At 36.1% G+C, this 21,708-nt stretch overlaps 1 protein-coding gene across 7 annotated transcripts in view; it reads left to right on the forward strand.

Moving 5' to 3' along the window:
- Positions 1-4,825: 4,825 nt before the first annotated feature.
- nr1i2 (nuclear receptor subfamily 1, group I, member 2) overlaps positions 4,826-21,708 on the forward strand; it is a 63,012-nt gene continuing 46,129 nt past the window's right edge. For 2 of the 7 annotated variants that reach the window (XM_046845585.1, XM_046845578.1), the window contains exons 1-2: positions 4,827-5,065; positions 5,176-5,272. The gene's annotated coding sequence lies outside the window, so the exon portion shown is untranslated. Of the gene's footprint in view, positions 5,280-21,708 lie in introns of all 7 variants that reach the window. The other 5 variants (XM_046845580.1, XM_046845582.1, XM_046845581.1 and 2 more) reach the window with 5 other exon arrangements.

The following is a 21,708-nucleotide window of genomic DNA, read 5'->3' on the forward strand; positions in this document are numbered from 1 at the left end:
AACACCATTCCCACACAGTAAAGCATGGTGGTGGAAGCTTTGCGCCATACAACTGTGGTTAAGATCATTGATAGCTTATATAATTAAGTCAAGATCGAAATGTAGAGAGTCAAAGTAGGTACACACTCACCAAAAAATACTGGGTCCTCTGTTAAAGGCAAAAGGTTACAGCATATTAGTTCAGAGGTATGAACACTTTGACTTTGTTTTTTCCTAAAACATTTCCGTTTTATTTTGCGCTTAAATGTTGTGGACTGCTAGATAACATTAAATTTGGAAATAGATCTGAAGTGTTTGGAAAGTGGTGGCTCATAAGTTATGGCTCTGGTTTCTCATCAGGGGTTCAAGCCCCAGCATTGCCAAGCTGCCATTGTTGAGCCCTTAACCCTTGTTACTGACCCTGCACCCTGACCCCTTCCTAGCAAGCAGTGTGTATGTGACAAGAAGAATTCTCTTCTTATTTTTTTTTTTTACTGTTCAGGTTAGACTGATTCTTTACATCCAGAATGGCCAACATTTTCTTATTATACAACTAAGCAGTATATAATATATATAATATATAGCAGTATATGATATATAAGGGCCATGCTCAAGCGCCCAACAGTGGCTGGGATTTAAACTCAAAGCTTAACATTTAGAACTCCAACATGTTAACCAGCTAAGCCTCCACTTCCCTAATTTATTTATTGTATTATTTTTATAAACCACAAAACTCTGTCACTTTACCAGTGGTGCAGTGGAAACTTTTATATCCAGTCTATTAGCGACTCACTGTTACGGTTATGTAACCACAATTGAGCCTTTTATGAGGAGGTTTCATCATAGACATATAACTTTCATTTGCACAGATAATGTACTGAAGATGTCCACTCAGTGAAAGCAAAACATACACAGCTCAATTGCACTATTGCTTTTTTTTTTAAGTCAAGTGTTTGAAATAATCATGTAGAAAGTAATCATGCCATGTCTCTTCTAGATGGCCAGCACGGTAAACATAGAAGCTGTGTTTGCTTTTACTCATCTCTCTCATCCAAACCACCCCTTCATGTAATCAAGAGAACAATGCTCGATTAATTTATTTACATAAAGCAAGCCAGTATTCCTGCATCCCAGATGGTGGAATTCATTCATTTATTCATTCTTTTTTTCTTGTCTTTCTGTTCACCCCTTCTGTCCTTTCCTTTTCTTCCATCCTTCTGTCTGTCTGTCCTTCTTTCCTTCTCGTTGTACCAACCATTAGTAGCAATTCAACTACACTGGTTTTATAGCATGTAGATGCTTTAAAAACACTTTAATCATTTCATCAGTCAGACATCAATTCTAGGAGATGTTTCACTTTGTGATCACGTGCCACAACTGCTACTTATAGGCTGCATGCATCTACAGTCTGGTCTACACAGAAATCAGCCCCAGCCTCTACTCATACTAATCTTTGTATTTTTACTTATGTTCTGCTGGTACTGTTGTTCCTGGTTTTATATATATATATATATATATATATATATATATATATATATATATATATATATATATATATATATAAAAGAATCCACGTAAAAGATCTCTTCTTAGCCACAAATAAAACAACACGAAAGTCATAATGCAAGCCGTATATTTATGTACTTAAAAAAGGAGAGATGACTCTAATTTTTTAATTTATTGGACCTTCTGTCATCCTTCTCTGTATTATTGGGGTTTCCTAACACAGTGTAAAAATACTATTTTTGTTTATTTGCTTGTATACTTGCTTTTTTATGCTTTTCTTTTCTCCTATGTTCATGTGCTGATTTCTCCTATGTGCTGAGCTATTGTTGTGTTTTTTTGTTTGTTTTGTTCAAGAAAATTGTAATAAAAATTATTATTAAAAAAAGGAGAGATGTGTTTTTTCTTGATCAGGATTGCTAATATTTCAGAATAGAGTGTATCTCTATGATTCATAATAAACCTCTGTTTAGCTCAAGACGTGTCCATTCCCACTGTAACTTTGAGTGCTTGACTTCTTACTACACACTTAATATCAAATCAAAAAACTTTTCTAATTCATCTTAAACCTTCGAATTTTTATCAACTCGCAATCTCTCGGCAATACAGGAGTATTTAAATTTTGTAAAGAGAAAATAATGACAATAATATTATACCACAAAGAATTTACATTTGCCTTGGTTTCCTAAAGAGCCGGGGTGAGTAATATCATTACTGCAGTGTGTAGGTGGGGTGTTTGCCCACACTTTGCTTTGTACTAGCAGGTCTTGCTGGCATGATGTGTTTCTGACCTAGAATCATGTCGCTCAGATGAATCTAAATGATGCTGATGCTCTTGTCTGTCCAGACGGTGCGTGTAAAGTGTTAAAGAATGTCGCATCTTGTTTTGTGAGTCACTCCAGCCAACTTCCACATATTTAAGTTCTGACAGCTCTCATTTTTAGCCTGCAACACCCTTTCTAAGCATTTGTCATCTCACCACTGTATTACCTACCATCTCTTTAATGTGGGTCTCTATGGTATCGTATGTTTTGTCACTCTGGATTGTGCACATCTGCCCTGTGTGCATGCAATTTTCAGGTCACATCAGTGTAGCAGAATCTTGCCTAGCTGTTTCTTGAGAAAAACTGGTACCAGTTTTATATAGTATGTACTTTGGGAATGCTTTTCAGCAAACCTGCAACTCTTTCTCGATCTGAGAGTCGATCTTCTCTGGCACAGAGAACACACCGAGTAGACCTCTGGAAAAACCTAATTTATGCAGATGAAGAATCTGGTTCCTCCTCTACTTTCCTCCTAACGTTATCTCAGGGAGTTTGCCACTCTCACCTCTGGATGGCCCATTATGGGTAAACGTATAGGCTTAATAATTAAATATATTAATGAATTTAAAATGTATATTATTTATCGGAAGGTCAGGGGTTCAAACCTCGGTATCACCAGCTGCCAGCCTTGGGACCCCTAATCGCTTCAGGGGGTGCTGTATCATGGTTGACCCTGTGCTCTGACCCCAGCTCCTAACATTGCTGGGATATGGAAAGAATGAATTTCACTGTACTGTAAAAGCACCTTTCTTTAATAAATAATTTGTATTTTTTTTTTTATAAATATAAAGCATTTCTTTCTTTCTTTCTTTCTTTCTTTCTTTCTTTCTTTCTTTCTTTCTTTCTTTCTTTCTTTCTTTTATTAATTAACATAAAGCTGCTTTGTGATGATGTCCACTGTTAAATGCACTAAACAAAAAATAATTAATTAACCATTTGATGCTTCCAGTTAGATTATCTTGAGGTTTTAAAATCTAGAAAGATGTGCTCAGGCAGGACTCAATTTCAGACTTTTAAAGGCTACACTATTCTACAAAATGCTAAGAGCCTACTATTCCTATTCATTCATTCATGTCCTGAAGTGTTTTTTTTTATACATATATAAAATGCTCCTATAGCCATATTTATGATTATTGTAAAGGGCCATAATATATTTTTTTATCAGTTTATAGTTGCATTTAATGTTGGAAAACAGGTTCTTGTTATTGCTTGCCGTAATGCTCAGGCACAAATATGTATACATTTACATTTATAGTATTTGGCAACCGCCTTTATCCTCCATAAATCTTCATCATTATCATTATTAATACATACCATCATTCTACATTTGTTAAAAGAGAAGCTAGCTAGTAAGCAATTTTTTAATAAAAAAGTGTGAATTTAAGTGAAAGATGTAGGTCTTCGGATGTTGTGTGGAGACTGCTGAAGACTTGGCTTTTCTGACATCAAGAAGATCTTTGTTCCACCAACTAGGTGCCAGAACAGAGATGAGTCTGGATGTATGACTTTCTTGTACCCTGAGAAATTGTGGGACCATGTAAGCAGTGTTTGATAATCAAATGGAGTGTGGTGAGATAAGAGAAGTGCTGTGAGTTAGATTGGTGCTGGTCTGTTTTAGGCTTTGTATGTAAGCATTAGTGTTAGTTAAACCAGTGGAATGAGTGGAGCAGGGGTTGATGTTGGAGAACCTAGGAAGTTTGAAATCAAGTCGTGCGCCTGCAGTCTGGATCAGTTGCAGAGATCAGGTGTCTTTAAAAAGTAGACCTGCCAAGAACGAGTTGCAGTAGTCCAGCCTTGACATGACGAGGGACCAAACGAGCACCTGAGTGGCAGGTGTGGACAGAACTGGACAAATTCTTCTGATGTAATAAAGGAGAAATCGATATGCACATGTCAGATTAGCAATGTACGATGTTAAGAAACATGCTGCTGCAGCAAAAGGTGGTGTACAAAGAACTCCGTTGACAGTTTAGTAGTGCTGGGATTTGAGCATAGTCTTCTGATCCATTATTTGGAACCTTGGCCACTGACCCACAACAACCAGCTCTTCCAGTAGAAACTGCTGCAAGTTACAGTAGTTTAATTAGGGATTATTTGGTGGTGGGTCTGTGGGTGAAGCTTTCCAAAGGTCATGTCTAAATACCATTTTATCCTGGATCAGCAAATATGTGTGAGCAAATATATTGTTATTTCATGTCATGTAAGATATAATGTAAGCCAGTAAACGACTGTAAAAACCTGCAGTAAATATTTACAGTCTCTCGAATGAGTTACTATAGAAGCAATAGCATGTGATTTAGAGATATAATCCCTTGGGTTGAATTACACCCGGAACTACTGCCGGAGTTGCTACTGGATGTTTTCAGTACTACTGAAGCCAAGTGGCTGAATTTGTGCTTGGAGCACGTGCTGGTATAATGCAATAACATTGAACAACACCATCATCAAGTTTAACACTATTACTCATTTCACTAGGAAGTGCTACTTCCGTGCCCGTGAGTATGAGCTTCTCCAAGCCCCAGAGCGCGCGCGCGTGTGTGTGTGTGTGTGTGTGTATAGCGCGTGCGTCGGACCTCGAAAGCGCAGACTCCTGTTCGCTCGCGCACACACACTCACACAACAACAATGCAAGAAACTGTACGCTTTTGAGTGCGCAACTTGGATCTCTTTTTTATTTGTTTGTTTCTTTCTTTTTTTTGCACGGGCGTAGGGATACTAAAGGAACCGCGCATGCATGACATGACGTGCCAAGATATGACGTGAGCATGATTATGACGTGGTGAATCCCGAGCGCGAGGAAGGCGAGGTTATTGATTTATACAACTCAACTCAACTCAACATAACGCAGCACTTTTTTCCCTACACGCAGTTCCTTCAAAATGCGTTGCGACCAAACTTCCAGATGAATTGAGAAGATATGGGAAGATCTAGGAATGGAGAAAAGCATAGATTCCTAAAGTCCTGAGGTATGAGGTAACCAAATGTTTTCACTCTCAGCTTGGAAATGGTCAAAGTCGAATGCTGTGTGACATTCCAGATACCAGAAGACACATATGAGATATCTACCAGGCTTGTGTTTGCGCATTGTACATAGATTGTACTTCCAGAGGAGGTCCAAGGTCATGTAGTGATTTATAGAGCTGGAGGAACGCCAGTGAAAGGATCTGAGAGCTGGAGAAATGTGTTCACGTGCTATAGTTTGTTTGTGTTGGTGTTCTGATGTGGCAGGAAATTTCTTTATAAGGGTTTGTGTGGACTTTTTCACGCATCGTGTTCATATGGCACAGTCAATACATCTGAGACTGCATAGAAAATGTGTGATTTTTTGCAATATACAAAACAAAAGAAAGTAAATATACAATATTTTGAATAGTTACTTTTCAAAGTTACTAGTTTGAATGTATGGAGATGTGTAATAATGACCATACTGCTTTTGTGCAAAAGGTCAAGTTTCACTTTAGCACATGGGCAGATGTTAATCCACTGGATGTTATGGGCAGATGTTAACCCCCCAAAAGACCTGGAGACCATGCTGTTTACATAAAATGGAGGGACATGGCAAATACATGAAATATCCTTTCATTTTTAATTATGAAATTATGACATGTCTCAAAGAATATATAAGTGTGTGTGTGTGTACATATACACACACACACACACACACACACATATATATATATATATATATATATATATATATATATATATATATATATATATATATATATATATATATAATGTAGAGACATGAAGAGTTACACTTCCTATACTAGACTTGATTATTTTCCTGTTCCAAATTTCCTGAATGGAAAGATGGATATTTTTCAAATGCATTTATGTGCAAAAAAAGGTATCCTCTCTTCACATTATAGCAACTTTAAACTTAAACATTTGACAGTTTTACCTCGGATGTTTAACCTCTGTAGGTACTTTCAATTTAGTAAAATATTAAATGTAACTCACTTGTGACCTTTACTGTAAGATACATTTTCTTTTTAGTTCTCAGATCAAATCCGATGCACCTGTCTGAGACAGTGTACATTTTATACTGTCAGGAAAATATTTCTATATTAGGTCATTAATATTAAATATGTTTGATCTGATTATTAATAAACACATATTTAAGATTTCCTTGTATTTTCTCCTTATGGATAGTCCCTTCAATTCATTCCTTATAATTATAAGTAAATTGAAAGAGTTTGTGGTTCTTCATCTACTATTTGTCTTTAGATATTTTTTTAAGGAGGTTAACGTTGTTGTTGCTTCAATATGACTGCTGAGATCTTTATCAGTCCCAATTTTTTTAATTGTTTGCAGTTTTGTATGCATCAGATTCAAGACCTTGAAACGCTAAAAAATGTTTTTAGTGGAATTTTCGTTTTGTCCTTAGTGAGGTGAAAAATAAAAGCATTTTGATGCATCCTTTTATTAGTATGCTCGAAGCATTTACACAGTGCATAGTACAGTATATTTTAAAATGGTGGCACTTATGGAGAGGGCCATGAGGGGCATTTCCTGTTGAGTCTAAGTTTAAATGTAAACTGTGATTGGTGGAAGGTCTAAAACTGATGATTTTAAAAATTGAAAATGAAACCAGGATGTAACGGAGTTTCCTACCTCAGTGTTAATTATTTTCCTGTTACTTCACATCCAAAGTGTGTTTATTCCTTTTAAATCTGCAGTATTTGGTAAAGAATAAAAGTGATTTCTTTATGTGTAGATGGATATATACTATATTTACAAAATTTATATGTGCTTTTTGAATAATCCTATTAACAGTTAGTTGTCATTTGTTGTAATAATAACCTCCACTGTTCTGGGAAGATGTTCCTCTAGATTTTAGTGTGTACTTGTGGAGATTTGTGATCATTCAGTTACAAGGTTGTTAGTAAGGTCAGTTCCTGATGTAAGGTGAGGACTCCTTGAATGCATTCAGCATTCCAATTCCTCCCAGATATGTGGGCTCTGTAGCAGGCCAATCAAGATCTTCCACTTCAACCCTTTTAAACCATATCTTCATGAAGCTGGATTTGTGCACAGTGGCATTGTCATGCTGGAACACGTCGGGGTCTCCTAGTTCAAACGAAGGGAAAAACTTCAAAGCCACCACATCCAAAGACATTCTATAATATTGTCTGCCTTCAGTGTTGTGGTAACAGTTTGTGGAAGAAGCACACGGCCAGAAATGTCGTGTCCAAATACTTTTGACTGCCTGGTGCAAATACATGTATGCAAGAAAAAAATGTTTACAGCTTTGATATCTTCAACCACTTGCACTCTTTTCAAAATTGCGTTTTTCAAAAGTAGACATCTGCATACTGAAAGCTTCACCACCTGTGTAATTATGATTCACTTTTAAAAACATTTGCAATCCAAATTTAAGTCAGGTGAATGTTACTATAGAAATGATGACATACTTTGAGCAAGAACATGAACATAATTGTGTGATTCTTACCGTGCAACCAAAACTTCGTAAGACCTGCTATTATAGAAAATGAATCATCATTTTCTGATCAGTCAGAACTCAAAGCAGGTTTGAGGGGTTTTCCTTTTTCTATTGTTATTTCTTAAAAAAAAAACCCAGATAAAAGTGATATTTAATCAAATCAAAGATATTTTACTACTTTTAAGTAGCGATTAAGTGGATAAAGTGTGACTTTGTGGACCAGACTCAACACCTTCCATTGTTAGTAATGGTTATGTATGTGAAGTATATAAATAAGTAGTATAACTAGCATTAATCCCACACACTATAAACTATACACTGCTCCTCTTTCATGTTTGTCTAACCCAGTATTTTCCAAATCTTCTTGAATTTGCCCCTGCACTGGGGTTCCTAACTGATGACCGTTTTACAGTTACCATGTTCGATATATCTCAACTTCACAGCTGCTTCAGCAGTAAAATTCAGTTCAGTACAGCAAGAGTGTAGTCACAGTCTTAGAAAATACTGATCTGGGTCAAGATAATGCTGTGTTTTTGTGTTCTGTAGAATACTTGCATCCACCTTGCAGCACGTCTTGAATGTGTGCCAGTACATAGTGTACTTTAACCTCAGTTTTAGGGTTCTTAGGGTTGCAAGAGCCAACTTGACATGTCAATAATTTGTCTATCATAACCGTATGCTAGAGTGTTGATTTGCATGTAAACAACCCATTGTTCCTGCCCCTTTAAGCTGATTTAGGATTTTGCAGCTGCAAGGGTTCTCGTCTGTACCCCTCAGTGGCCTTATCTGGGTTTGTGCTGACAAATTGCTCATGTTTCAAGTCTGATGAAGTTGAATATTTATTAACCGCCTCCTTCGTCCAAGTCTAACACTGGAGCAATATTATAAAACGGTTCCAGCATTTTTCTGGAAGTTTTGTGGTCTTGGAGCTCCAGGAGGCCCCTTTTTTGTGTTTGTGTCTTTGCTAAAATGATGAAAAAGTAGTCTGATATTTGACAGCAGTTAAACCAAATTATGTAAGGAATAACACATGACTGTTCTCTTTTACGAAAATGGTTCAAGCTAGAGGACCAAGCTGATTTTGCAATAACACGGCCTGAAGCTTATTGTTCCATTTATGCTACCGCAATGTGCGGTATATCCATTTATTTTAATTGTATTAATAAGAAGTGGTGAACAAAGTACACAAACCATGTACTTGAGTTTAATTTGAGATGCACTCAGTAAAATATGACTCTAGTAAAAGTAAAAGTGCTTTCACTTGAGTACAAAAGTATTTGCCTTCAATTCTACTTTATTCAAAGTACTGTGATTTATTATGTCTATAATGTTCCTATTATCATTTTTGTCACAGGATTCTTGCTTAATCATCTCTATTACAAATCAAAACTAGTTTAAAACAGAGCGCGCGCTCTACTCTGATTGGTGGCATGCTGTGGGCTTGTCCAGGTATGTTTTTATCCACCCAAATAAAGAGGAACGTCTGATTTTCATAAAATGTATTTGAGTAAAAAGTAAGATATTTAACTTTGAATTGTAATGAAGTTTAAGTAAAAGTTTCCCCAAATGGAAAAACTTAAATAAAGTACAGATACATAAAAAAAAAAAAAAGCTACTTAAGTACAGTAACAAATTACATTTAATTAGTGCCTGTCACTCACTGCATGTTGTGCATTTAAACCGTGGATAACTTCCTGTTACTGATTAGGTTTCTTATGAAACAATGACTTTCCCATCAGACTCCTTCCATAAATATTGAATAAAAATCAACAATTATACTTTTATCTTATTTAACAAAAGTGTTTTTATGTGGAGGATCTGCCATACAAATCCCAGTGTAGCGTATAAGCCTTGTCACATCTATATATATAATATGGGGTCAGACTGCAGGGTCAGCCATGATACAAAGCCCCTGTAGCAAAGAGGAATAAGAGCATTGTTCAAGCTACCAACAGTGGCTGCTTGGCAGTATTGGGACTTGAACCCCAGACCTTGAGCCGGCACTGATTGTGTTTAAGTGGTTGCTCTAGAAGCAAAACATATTAGACAAGGATGCATTACTATAAGCCTATTGTTAATGTTGCAGCCAGAACTACCGTTCGATCCACGTGGATTAATGGATTTAATTCAACTTTTCTGACCAATCAGATTTGAGATTTAAGCATAATGTGGTATAAATAGTTTTACATTCTACATTCCAAATTCTATTGAATGAGGAATGCATTAAAGTGTTCGACTTCCGAGTGCCTCAACAATTAGTAGCGAGTTTTGAGTGAACAGGTTTCCTGTTTTTTTCCTGGCACATGGAAACAGGCCAGATTTTCTCGTAATGGCTGCAGTGTGTGGAAAGGGGCTGGATCATTCATTTTTATACTCCCGTCTGAGAGTCTTCAACTCTGGACTTGACCATCACAGTGCCACTTTATATCACAAGAACAATTTGTACTTCCAATATCTGCCATACTCATTCATGAATATATATATATATATATATATATATATATATATATATATATATATATATATATATATATATATATATATATAAATATGTAGTTTATATAGTTTATACTTTTAATTTATCTACCTTTTGCTGTTTTATTTTTTATCCTTAATTCTATTTTTTTTTTCAAATGCTGGCAGTCATACAAGCATTTCACTGCATGTCATACACTGTATGTATGTGACAGACAAAAATTTGATTTGATTTGATTTGACTAACATTAAGCATTTTATTAGCATAAAGAATTTCCTTATTCAATTTAAATTTTTGAAGTAATTTGAATTAATAGATGCTTGTGGATTTTGAAGGTTATACATTAACATTACTTGGAGGTAAAAATTAGTTATGTGTGTGTTATGTGTGTTATGTGCTAGTGTGTGTGTGTGTGTGTGTGTGTGTATATGTGATGCAGGATGCCTAAGAAAGCACTTTTTTTTTAGCCCTTGATGGTTTAAACACAATTTATTAAAGTTGTATACTAATAAAATGTAAAACTATTAATCAGAGGCTATATTATTGAACATTTTAAAGAACAAACATTTTTGGATAAATTGTCCCCCCACCTTTTAAAATATTTTTCCTAATAAACCTGTATGGAATGTGTGCTGACTCCTCTGTTTACAGTTAAAAATGAAAGTACAGTCTTAGTTAATTCTATGATTTTATATATCAGGACATAATGGAAAAAAGATTTAGAACTTATCAGGTCTTAGAATTAGGTAAATACAACCTCGGATGAACAACATATTCCATATTACACTGTCATTTTTTTTTTTTTTTTTTTTTTAACAAAAATCTAGTCAAAATGGAGATGCAATGTGTAGAAAAACTAAATACTGTATCTTTAAGGCTCCAATGGATTTAAGAGTCGAGGTAGCAGCCCTTGATGAATTGATCATCAGTGAGTGTGATTATAAAAGCATCAAGCATTAAAAGTGTTAGCAGTTTGCTGGTCTGGTTCTTTCACACTGATTGACTGAATGTACACTACAAAGCTGCCAAATAACATGTTGTAACTAGTATATTGGTTTATTGACTGCTAAAAGTATCTGACAAAATAATGTTGATGGGGAAACCCTGTGCTTTTGTTTGCGTCTGGATATTTTTGCTCCTCTTTTAATTGTTCCTTGGCTTATTTTTGTAAGCAATATTTTGACTAATGATTGTTCGTGGGCATAAAATAGACTGAAATATTTGAATGAAAAAGGCCAAATTGCCCTACCAATTAATAAAATGCACGATATGGCTAAAACTGTGAATACCAATCCCTTGATTTGAGTGGCACAAAGTGATGGATTGGTGTAAAATCCTGCTTCTCAGCCATTATTCCTGAGATTGGCTGACTCAGACTTTACTTCCATATTTACCAAGAAAATGTTACTGTAAGATAAAAGAATGCACAGGAATATTTTGGCGAGTATGTCTAAACATCATGATAACTACAGGCAGATCATTCTTGTCCTTATATACTATACTTACAAATTATACCACTTACAATTTAGGTATAATACGGCAAGTACATGATAAGAGAGGTGGCATTTCCTGTATCTACAAACAACAAACAAATGTAAATGTGTGAGTCAACCGTCAACGTTCATCTAAAAAGAGCTGGGTCATTGATGAGCCACACATCACTGCTGGTTTCTACATATTTAAGTATTAGATGATCCTGTCGTAACTGTGGAAATGGTTTTTACTGATAATTTTCTGTACAGCTATTTGGATAGTGGTTCTTAAAAGGCAAAAGGGACAATAAATAATACAGTGTCATATCTATAGACATTTTTCCCAGAATGTTTATGCAACTCTAAAGCAACTCTTTCACAGCCTGATAATAGGTATGAAGCCAGGGGTAAGACCCCAAACTAACCTAACTTACCTAAGCCATCAGACATTTCATTACAGAGACTGGACTGATTATATATATATATATATATATATATATATATATATATATATATATATATATATATATATATATATATATATATTTCACACAGTGGTGTGAAAAAGTGTTTGCCCCCTTCCTGATTTTACTTTTTTGCATGTTTGTCACTCTTTAATGTTTCAAATCATCAAACTAATTTAAATATTAGTAAAAGATAACACGAGTGAACACAACATGCAGTTTTTGAATGAAGGTTTTTATTATTGAGGGAAAACAAATCCAAAACTACATGGCCCTGTGTAAAAAAGTGTTTGCCCCTCTGTTAAAACTGGTTTATCACACCTGAGTTTAATTTCTCTAGCCACACCCAGGCCTGATTACTGCCACACCTGTTCACAATCAAGAAATCTCTTAAATAGGACCTGCCTGACAAAGTGAAGTAGACCAAAAGATCCTCAAAAACTAGACATCATGCTGAGATCCAAAGAAATTTAGAAACAAATAAGAAAGAAAGTAATAGAGATCCATTAGTGTGGAAAAGGTTATCAAACCATTTGTAAAACTTTGGGACTCCAGCGAACCACAGTGAGAGCCATTATTTACAAATGGCAAAAACATGGAGTGGCCGGCTGACCAAAATTACCCCAAGAGCAGAGCGACAACTCATTCAAGAGGTCACAAAACACCCACAACAAATATATATATATATATATATATATATATATATATATATATATATATATATATATATATATATATATAATTTCTTCTCATTTAGTCTCAAGGGTGTTAGTAAAGTCAGATATCATTCATCAGGAGCATATTCTCACATGCTGGAACAGGCTTGGGTCTCCTAGCATAAATGAAGTTAAAATGTAATGCTACCACATTCAAAGACAATATAAAATTGTGTCCAACTTTGTGGTAACAGATTGGGGAGGAACCACGTGTGGTTAGAAAAGTCAGGTGTCCCAATAACATCTAATTTTTTGGATATTTTATGTTGACCTTTACTGAAATTGAGACCATGTTTTGTCACAATCTTAGAGGAAACAAAAGAGACATGGCATCATAAGAGCAAGAAGGAAAGAGAGCATATTTTTGTATATTTATATGATAAGTGTTTTAGATTGGTTTTAGCTTGACTCTATATACAGTAAAGAATTGAGTTGCACACTGCAACTTTCTCAGCTGGAAATGAAATTTGTAATAAAAGGATATTCTAAATAGATTTAATAAAACATGCTGTAATAGAACATGACTCCAGCCAAACGGTCCAGTCTGAGCCATTTAAAATTATAATGGACGAGTGAATTCCTGTGCTCTTTGACATTCTCTTGCCTCATTTCCTGTCTCCAGGATGAATGTACCTGAAAACTGACATTACCATTGAACAGCATTTAATGCTGAATCTTTCAGCTTTTATAGCACAAAATAATCCAGTTAAGTTTTATTCACAGAACCCGGTTCTTGGCTGCCATAATTTAGTTTGTCATTAAAGGTGCGTGAGATATAAAGCCAAAAATTATTTTCTCACAGTAGATCATCCAGACCGAGTGTTAAATAAAGACAAGCGTGACACTTCTGATTATTAAAATGATGTGGCTCATTTATCCTTTTTATAATAATGCACATGAAATTTTTAGGGATGATTTAAATGGAGTATTATAGTAATTATGCTATCGAGTTAGCTGCAAGACTAGTGAAGGCCTTCTATTAGATGCTCACAGATCTCCCCTTTTTTGTCTTTTGGTTTAGCTCCTGCTTCATCATTAAAAATGAATTTACTGACTGCCCTCCTCTGCAAACAAAAGTTCACAATTACATATGATCGGCTAGTGGTGTTCTGATTGACATGGAAGAAAGCAATGATACCTCCCACACAGAGATCTTTTTTTTTTGTAAATGGCATATACATTAGTAAAATTGTACTTCTTTCAATATGGCAGTACCTTGGGAGAGAAATAATTAAATGAAAAAAGTAGAATCAGAAGATTGTTCTGACACTATACCATTGTGTTACTATAGACCTTGGGGCTCAGCTGGAGCAGGCTATAATCTCCATTGTCATTTACCTTTATTCAAGGACACGATGTATTCAGGCATAAATGCCTTCCTGTGATTAGGACATTATGCTGTGAAATAACTCTATTTAATAAGATTTTGTATATTATTATTAATAAGATATATGGTATATTTTGGGAGCTTACAATGATCTCTGACTGACATTTTGATCTATAAAGAGAGGACATTTACTGAGTATTGTATCTCGGATTATCACTAAAGGCTACTCACTGTAGTTGTTTTATTCTTTGCTGGCCTAATGCACATAATTCTGGTTGCTATTATACAGTGTTTTTGTTTGGACATGATATCAGCTAATGATTTTATTATTAGGAAAAAAGATTTTTTTGTTAAAGTTCATATTTTGGTTTGGTAGCCACTGGTGATTTAAGGAAGGAACTGTAGTCAAAAGGATGTGCTCTGTGGTGGTATAATGAGGCTTGATGATAAACAACAGTGTGTGGTGTTACTTATGTTTTATGATTTTAGATTAGTCTGTTACACCTCAAATTAAAATAAAATTATTGAAGAATGTTCACAGTACCAGTGTTCGATATTAAATAATTAAGCTCAAAGTGGTGGTGAGTAAACGAGATAATTTCACTTATTTGCTTATTACTTGACATTACTCTGTGAATGGACATATTCCATTTTTTTCTGAGCATAGGTGGTTCCTGGCTAGGATTATTAGAAGTTTGGCTTGTGAGACTGCTTTTCTCTGGTAAATGCTTGTCCAAAGACCCTGCATTATTACTGTATTATTCTAGGTACTAATAAAGAACCTGCATCTTATGATAGTAATTGACCACATGGTTAATTGGGTATAGTAGATTGTGGCCATTTACAGCTTTACATGTAATTTATAGCATTTTAAAATGAGTGTAAAAGTTTAAGATGTATGATTGGCTGCTGCATTCTGGAATAACCAGAGCTACTTACAGTCATGGCCAAAATTGTTGGCACCCCTGAAATTTTTTCAGACAATCATTTCGCACAGAAAAGTATTGCATTAACACATGTTTTGCTATACATGTTTTTTCCCTTTGTGTGTATTTAAACAAAACAAAAAAAGGGAGGGGAAAAAGCAAATTTGACATAATGTCACACAAAACTCCTAAAATGGGCTGGACAAAATTATTAACCCTAACCCTAACCCTAACTTTAATATTTGGTTGCACACCCTTATATAAATAACTGAAATCAGTCGCTTCTTATAACCATCAATAAGTTTCTTACACCTCTCACCCGGAATTTTGGACCACTCTTCCTTTGCAAACTGCTTCAGGTCTCTTATATTGGAAGGGTGCCTTTTCCCAACAGCACTTCTAAGATCTCTCCACAGGTGTTCAATGGGATTTAGATCTGGACTCATTGCTGGCCACTTCAGAACTCTCCAGCGCTTTGTTATCATCCATTTCTGGGTGCTTTTTGAATTATGTTTGGGGTGATTGTCCTGCTGGAAGACCCGATATTTCGGACGCAAACCCTGCTTTTTGACACAGGGCCCTACACTGTGCCCCAAAATCCTTTGGTAATCCTCAGATTTCATGATGCCTTGCACACACTCAAGCCACCCAGTGCCAGAGGCAGCAAAACAACCCCTAAAACATCTTTGGACCCCCACCATATTTGACTGTAGGTACTGTGTTCTTTTCTTTGGAGGCCTTATTCTGTTTTTGGTAAACAGCGAAATGATGTGCTTTACCAAAAAGCTCTATCTTGGTCTCATCTGTCCACAAGACGTTTTCCCAGAAGGATTTTGGCTTACTTGAGTACATTTTGGCAAACTGTATTCTTGCTTTTGTATGTCTCGGTGTCAGCAGTGGGGTCCTCCTGGGTCTCCTGCCACTAGTTTGTGCTGACACTGATGCTCCCTGAGCCTGCAGGACAGCTTGAATTTCTTTGGAACTTGTTTGGGGCTGCTTATCCACCATCCGGACTATCCTGCATTGCAACCTTTCATCAATTTTTCTCTTCCGTCCACGCCCAGGGAGATTAGCAACAGGTCCATGGGTTGCATGGGTTCTTGATAATGTTGCGCACTGTGGACAAAGGGATATCTAGATCTCTGGAGATGGAATTGTAACCTTGAGATTGTTGATATTTTTCCACAATTTTGGTTGTCCTCACACAGTTCTCTTCTGCTCTTTCTGTTGTCCATGCTTAGTGTGGCACACACAATGAAAAGACTAAGTGAACTTCTTTCCTTTTTGTCAGCTTTCAGGTGTGGTTTTTATATTTCCCACACCTGTTACTTGCCCCAGGTGAGTTTAAAGGAGCATCACATGCTTGAAACAATCTTATTTATACACAATTTTGAATAATTTTGTCCAGCCCATTTTTGGAGTTTTGTGTGACATTGTGTCAAATTAGCTTTTTTCCCCCTCCCTTTTTTTTGTTTTGTTGCAATACACACAAAGGGAATAAACATGTGTATAGCAAATATATGCAATACTGCAATACTTTTCTGTGAGAAATACTTGATTTTCTGGAAAAATTTCAGGGGTGCCAATAATTTTGGCCATGATTGTATGGAACTACTGAAACATCAGCATAGCATGCTGTTGTTGTAGTCCAACCCAGAGGTTACAAAATCATGAACTACTTTTTCTTTATGTAATGACCCCAGGATAAGGACACAATGCCTCTCACTGTTTCACATGATATGTCCGAAAGGCACATCATTTCAGTTAAAAGCTAACATTTTACTTGGCTGGTTTTAGGGCTTGGAATTGGGATCATGATTTTCCTTTAAATGTGTAGCAGTTAGTAAAAACATTTTTTTTTTTTGCATTTTAAAATACTGCATATTCATACTGCAATATAGTAGCAGTAGAGTCAAGCATTGAAGAGCACAATTGTTCCTCCCCAAAGCAAAAAGAAAACATGTTACTGTGCCAGCGGTGCACGAGTGGAGGACGGAACCGGACTGAAACAGAGCGCACTGATTAGTCTCATAAGCTGCACCGCTCATTCCGTCCAGTTCCACCTTCCACTCGCACACGCTGGCACAGTGACAATGAAGACTGGTTAAATAATCAGCCTGGGTAAAGTACTTGTTTTTCTGCCTCTAGTCACTTGTATGTGAAAACTGATCTTGATAAACACATGTAGCGTCACTGAAAAGTTTGGATTGAAATCTGCACGTACCCCTCACACAGCACATTAATTTATGTAATACATTTAGCTTTTTTTTTAGTAATTGGGAATTTAATACTTTGTACATTTACTAAATGGCCCAATGTTTATGGACACCACACCACACATACAATGCTAACTAGTACACAGAGCTAATGTAGAATGAAGTGTAAAGGCATTGTCCATTCAATAATAAATACTGTATATTTAAACAATATAGTGGCTTTTAGCAGCAGTTTAAGCAATGTGCCAAGTCGTTAAGAAGGTGTTTATTGAGTGTGTGTGTGTGTGTGTGTGTGTGTGTGTGTGTGTGTGTGTGTGTGTGTACATGTATCAGTCCAGTCTCTGTAATGAAATGTCTGATGGCTTAGGTAAGTTAAGTTTGGTAAGTAAGAAGTTTTAAACCTAGTATCAGGCTGTGAAAGAATTGCTTTAGAGTTGCATAAACATTCTGGAAGAAACGTCTATAGATATAACACTGTATTATTTATTGTTTCTTTTGCCCTATAAGAACCACTATCCAGAAAATCTTCAGTAAACATCATTTCCACAGATACGACAGGATCAGCTAATTATTAACATGAGTGTCAAACAAACATCCATTGAAATTTTTTAGCAGAGGAAAAGGTTATAACACAGAGAGAGAGAGAGAGAGAGAGAGAGAGAGAGCTACAGTACTGACAAGAAAAGATGGAAAACTAAGCACTGTTTACCTGAAAAAATTATGATTCATATTGAACTTTTTTTTTTTTCCTATGGGAAGTGTACATGCTCCAGACCCCATGTGTCTAATATGTGGCGATATATTGGAGTCAGTGAGGCTGATTGCTTTGGTCTCTTGAAGCACCCAGCACTCAGAGACAAACCGTTGGTTTATCTTCAACAGATAAAATGTTGTTCTGAGAAATATCTGAGCTATGTAAATATGTACAAACAAATTTCAACCGCCACACACACACACACACACACACACACACACACACACACACACACACACCACAGGTCCGTGATAATATTTTCAAAACAAATCCATGGTTTAGAACATTTCCATGGTATAGAAAAGTGGCAGACTCCTGGTTTTAAGCATTGAAGATTATTGACCTCATAGTTTTAAATGCTTATGGTCATGTAATAATCATACTGCATAATATAATATTGCCATGGTAGATGTGAATGTGAATTAAAAAGTAACAGCAGCACATCTTATTCTGCAAAATCCCATAGTGTGAAGAGCAGAGAGTTGGAACTGTAACTAGCCTGAGATGCTGTAGCCGTTGTCTAGAGTTAATCTCACTCTACTTTCTTGTCTTCTGCCCTTTGTACAACAAACTCATTTTGTTATTTTGCTATGGCAATCACATACATTCAAGCAGCCTGTTCCACCTGTTCCTTAAAGAAGGAAATGGATGCTGCTGCAACAGAACAGATCAGTCCAGTCTCTGTGTCAGCTTAGGGGAAGAAACCCTTACACAGTCATAAGGGTCTGAATGCTTCAGTACCAGCTGACAGACAGCAGGAGGGTAAAGAGTTTGTGTTTTATATATAATCAGGGATGAAATTTTTCCACGATACTGTAAGTGTGCAGTTTTTTGTACTGTTGGTAGTATTTGAAGTTTTTGAAGTAAAAGAAATTTTACTTTTACTTAAGTATGTTTTGTTAAAAATATTGTTCTTTCAAACCACTTCCATTAATGCATCAAAATATAAAAGAAAATGCAAGGAAAAGAACCACGATCTAGAAACTATAGCACTAAAACTCACAAAAAAGAAGGACAAGTCATACAGCAGTGATGCAGAGATCCAGCTGAAAGATGGAGAAGGACAAGTCAAGTCAAAACCTTGAACTCGTAGGGAACTAAATTACCCCAGGTGATATTTAACTGATATCAATAGCTTTAAGTACAAGAAGGACAACAGCTTTCTTATGCATTGTAAACTGTGTTTGCCCAGAGTTTTTAAAAACATCAAACCCGTGCAAGCATGTGGTGGTCAGTTACTGTATATAATTCTGTAGCACAAATTTTCAAAGTTTAGTAAGAAGCTTTGCATAAGTTTTGCCAAAAAGACATCGGTGCATGACATTGCTTATGTAGTTTAGCGCTATCAATTAACTCAACTCTCAATATAATGTAATATGAAACATTTTAAAAAGAATTCATTTAATGTTTCTTCTGTTCTCACTACAAACAGACTTGCGGGCTGATTTTCAATTACGCTTTTCTCTCGTTGTTCTCACTTTTCTTCTGTAGACTTACTGATGCACTGCACTTCAGCTGTATGAGTGAGGTCACATGGTGCAATGCTTGTGCTCTTTAAACATGGGGCAATAAAGGCCCTTTGTTTATTTTTTTTGCAATGGTCATAAATTCTAGCATAATCTGTGTGGATTTAAATGCAGTTAAAACGTGATCAAGATTGTAAATTTAATACCATTTTTGTGCAGCAATAGTGTGCAGCCTATCTAGAAAGCATGTGCGACAGCCAGAGAAATGACCAAAGACAATATAAAAGTATTGTGACACCTGACTTTTCCGACCATACGTGGTTCTTTCCCAAATTGTTACCACATAGTTGAAGGCACACAGTTGTATATTATGTCTTTGGATGCAGTTGAATGCTTAGAGTTATACAACTCTGACCTTAACCCTATTTAACATGATGAATTGGAACACGGACTGCACCCCAGGCCTCCTCATCTCACCTACATTAGTACCTGTACTCTTTTGTGGCTGATTTTTTTCCTAGACTAGACTGTTGATTCATGCAGACTGTTAAAAACAGTTAGACTGTTAGACTGCTCATTGGCGCATACGTCAAATTACTTGCGCACGTTAAAAAATGTCTAATGGACTTTAATGTATTAGATCATTATTTCTTCTGTCATTTCATCTTCAGCAGAAATCTTCAGACTGAGCATAAACCATGCTATATTTTCATGAAATAAATATTTTACTTTTGTAGTTGTCTTGTAGCTACCATATTTAGCTTGAACCCAGTTGATTATGAATCTGAATCTTAAAAAATAAATCCCAAATGCATCTCCCCTTTAAATATGTGTAACACTGTACAACACATTTGTATTTTGCCATAATGACCTCAGAATATACAGAATTGTTTAGCACTAATAGTTTGTTTATTGATTTAAATTTTATGCAATCCATGTAATATCAGGACCTGGGTGTAGTCCTAGCAAGATTGGGTAAAAATAAAGCTTATGGTCATGATCAATATGAGGTTTTGTAAAAGGCCTTTTTCTTTAATTACATATACTTTATGGCACAGTGAAAAATTTTATTTTCATACTGTATCACTTCAAAGTAAGGAAGCGTGATACAGTGGTCCTGAAGCACAAAAGGTTAAGGGCCAAAGAAGGGCAGCTTGGCAATACTGGGGCTTGAACCACAGACCTTCCAATCAGTAACCCAGAGCCTTAACCACTACATTTACATTTACATTTGTGGCATTCAGCAGACGCCCTTGTCCAGAGCGACGTACAAGTCATTTTCCCATCACATATCCCATCTTGTCAGGAAGGGTCACAGGGTCAGCCATTTAACATCAGCAAGCCAAGGGATCAGAGCCTTGCTGAAGGGTTCAACAGGGTCAGCACATCTCATTCTGAAAAATCCCATAGTGTATGTGAAGAGCAGAGGGCTGGAACTCTAACTAGCCTGAGATGCTGTAGCCATTGTCTAGAGTTAATCACACTCCGCTTTTCAGTCTCCTGCCCTTTGTACAACAAAGAAGTTCGGTCTTTTGATATGGCAATCGCATGTACATTCAGGCAACCTGTTTCACCTGTTCCTCAAAAGAGAAAGCGTATGCTGCTGCTAGAGAACATTCTGAAGCACACACCTATGAGTGAAATGCTTTTGTTATTGTTTTTGTGGACCCGGAAATGCAGTAAGCGATTTGCTCTAATCTTTTCTTACTGGTCCTGTTTTTTCTCTTTTTCACAATGTAACTGAATCCCTGTGGAGATTCCATTGGCAAAGTGTGAACGAGGTCACTCCAAGACACTTGATACCATTCTCTTCATATTAAGATTGTTAGTTCACAATATCTAGCATGTGGTGGAAAATCCAGCATTTAGTGAATTGAGAGAACTGTTTACAATACCGTTTATATTTGAGACTAATTACATTTCTATATAATTAACTTTAATTGCATTACCTATAATCACATCAGGGGATTTGGGGACACAATTGGCCCTAGGTGTGAATGTGTGAGTGGGTGGGGGTTGCAATTCACAGGGGTCATATGCATGGATGTATTTTTACCTCATGGCCAGCGCTTGCCAGGTAACCAGATTTTGCCAGATAAAATAAAATTAAAACATGACTGAATAATGAGTATAATCTCT

This window comes from Silurus meridionalis, chromosome 3, assembly GCF_014805685.1.
Source record: "Silurus meridionalis isolate SWU-2019-XX chromosome 3, ASM1480568v1, whole genome shotgun sequence".
Taxonomy (NCBI): domain Eukaryota; kingdom Metazoa; phylum Chordata; class Actinopteri; order Siluriformes; family Siluridae; genus Silurus; species Silurus meridionalis.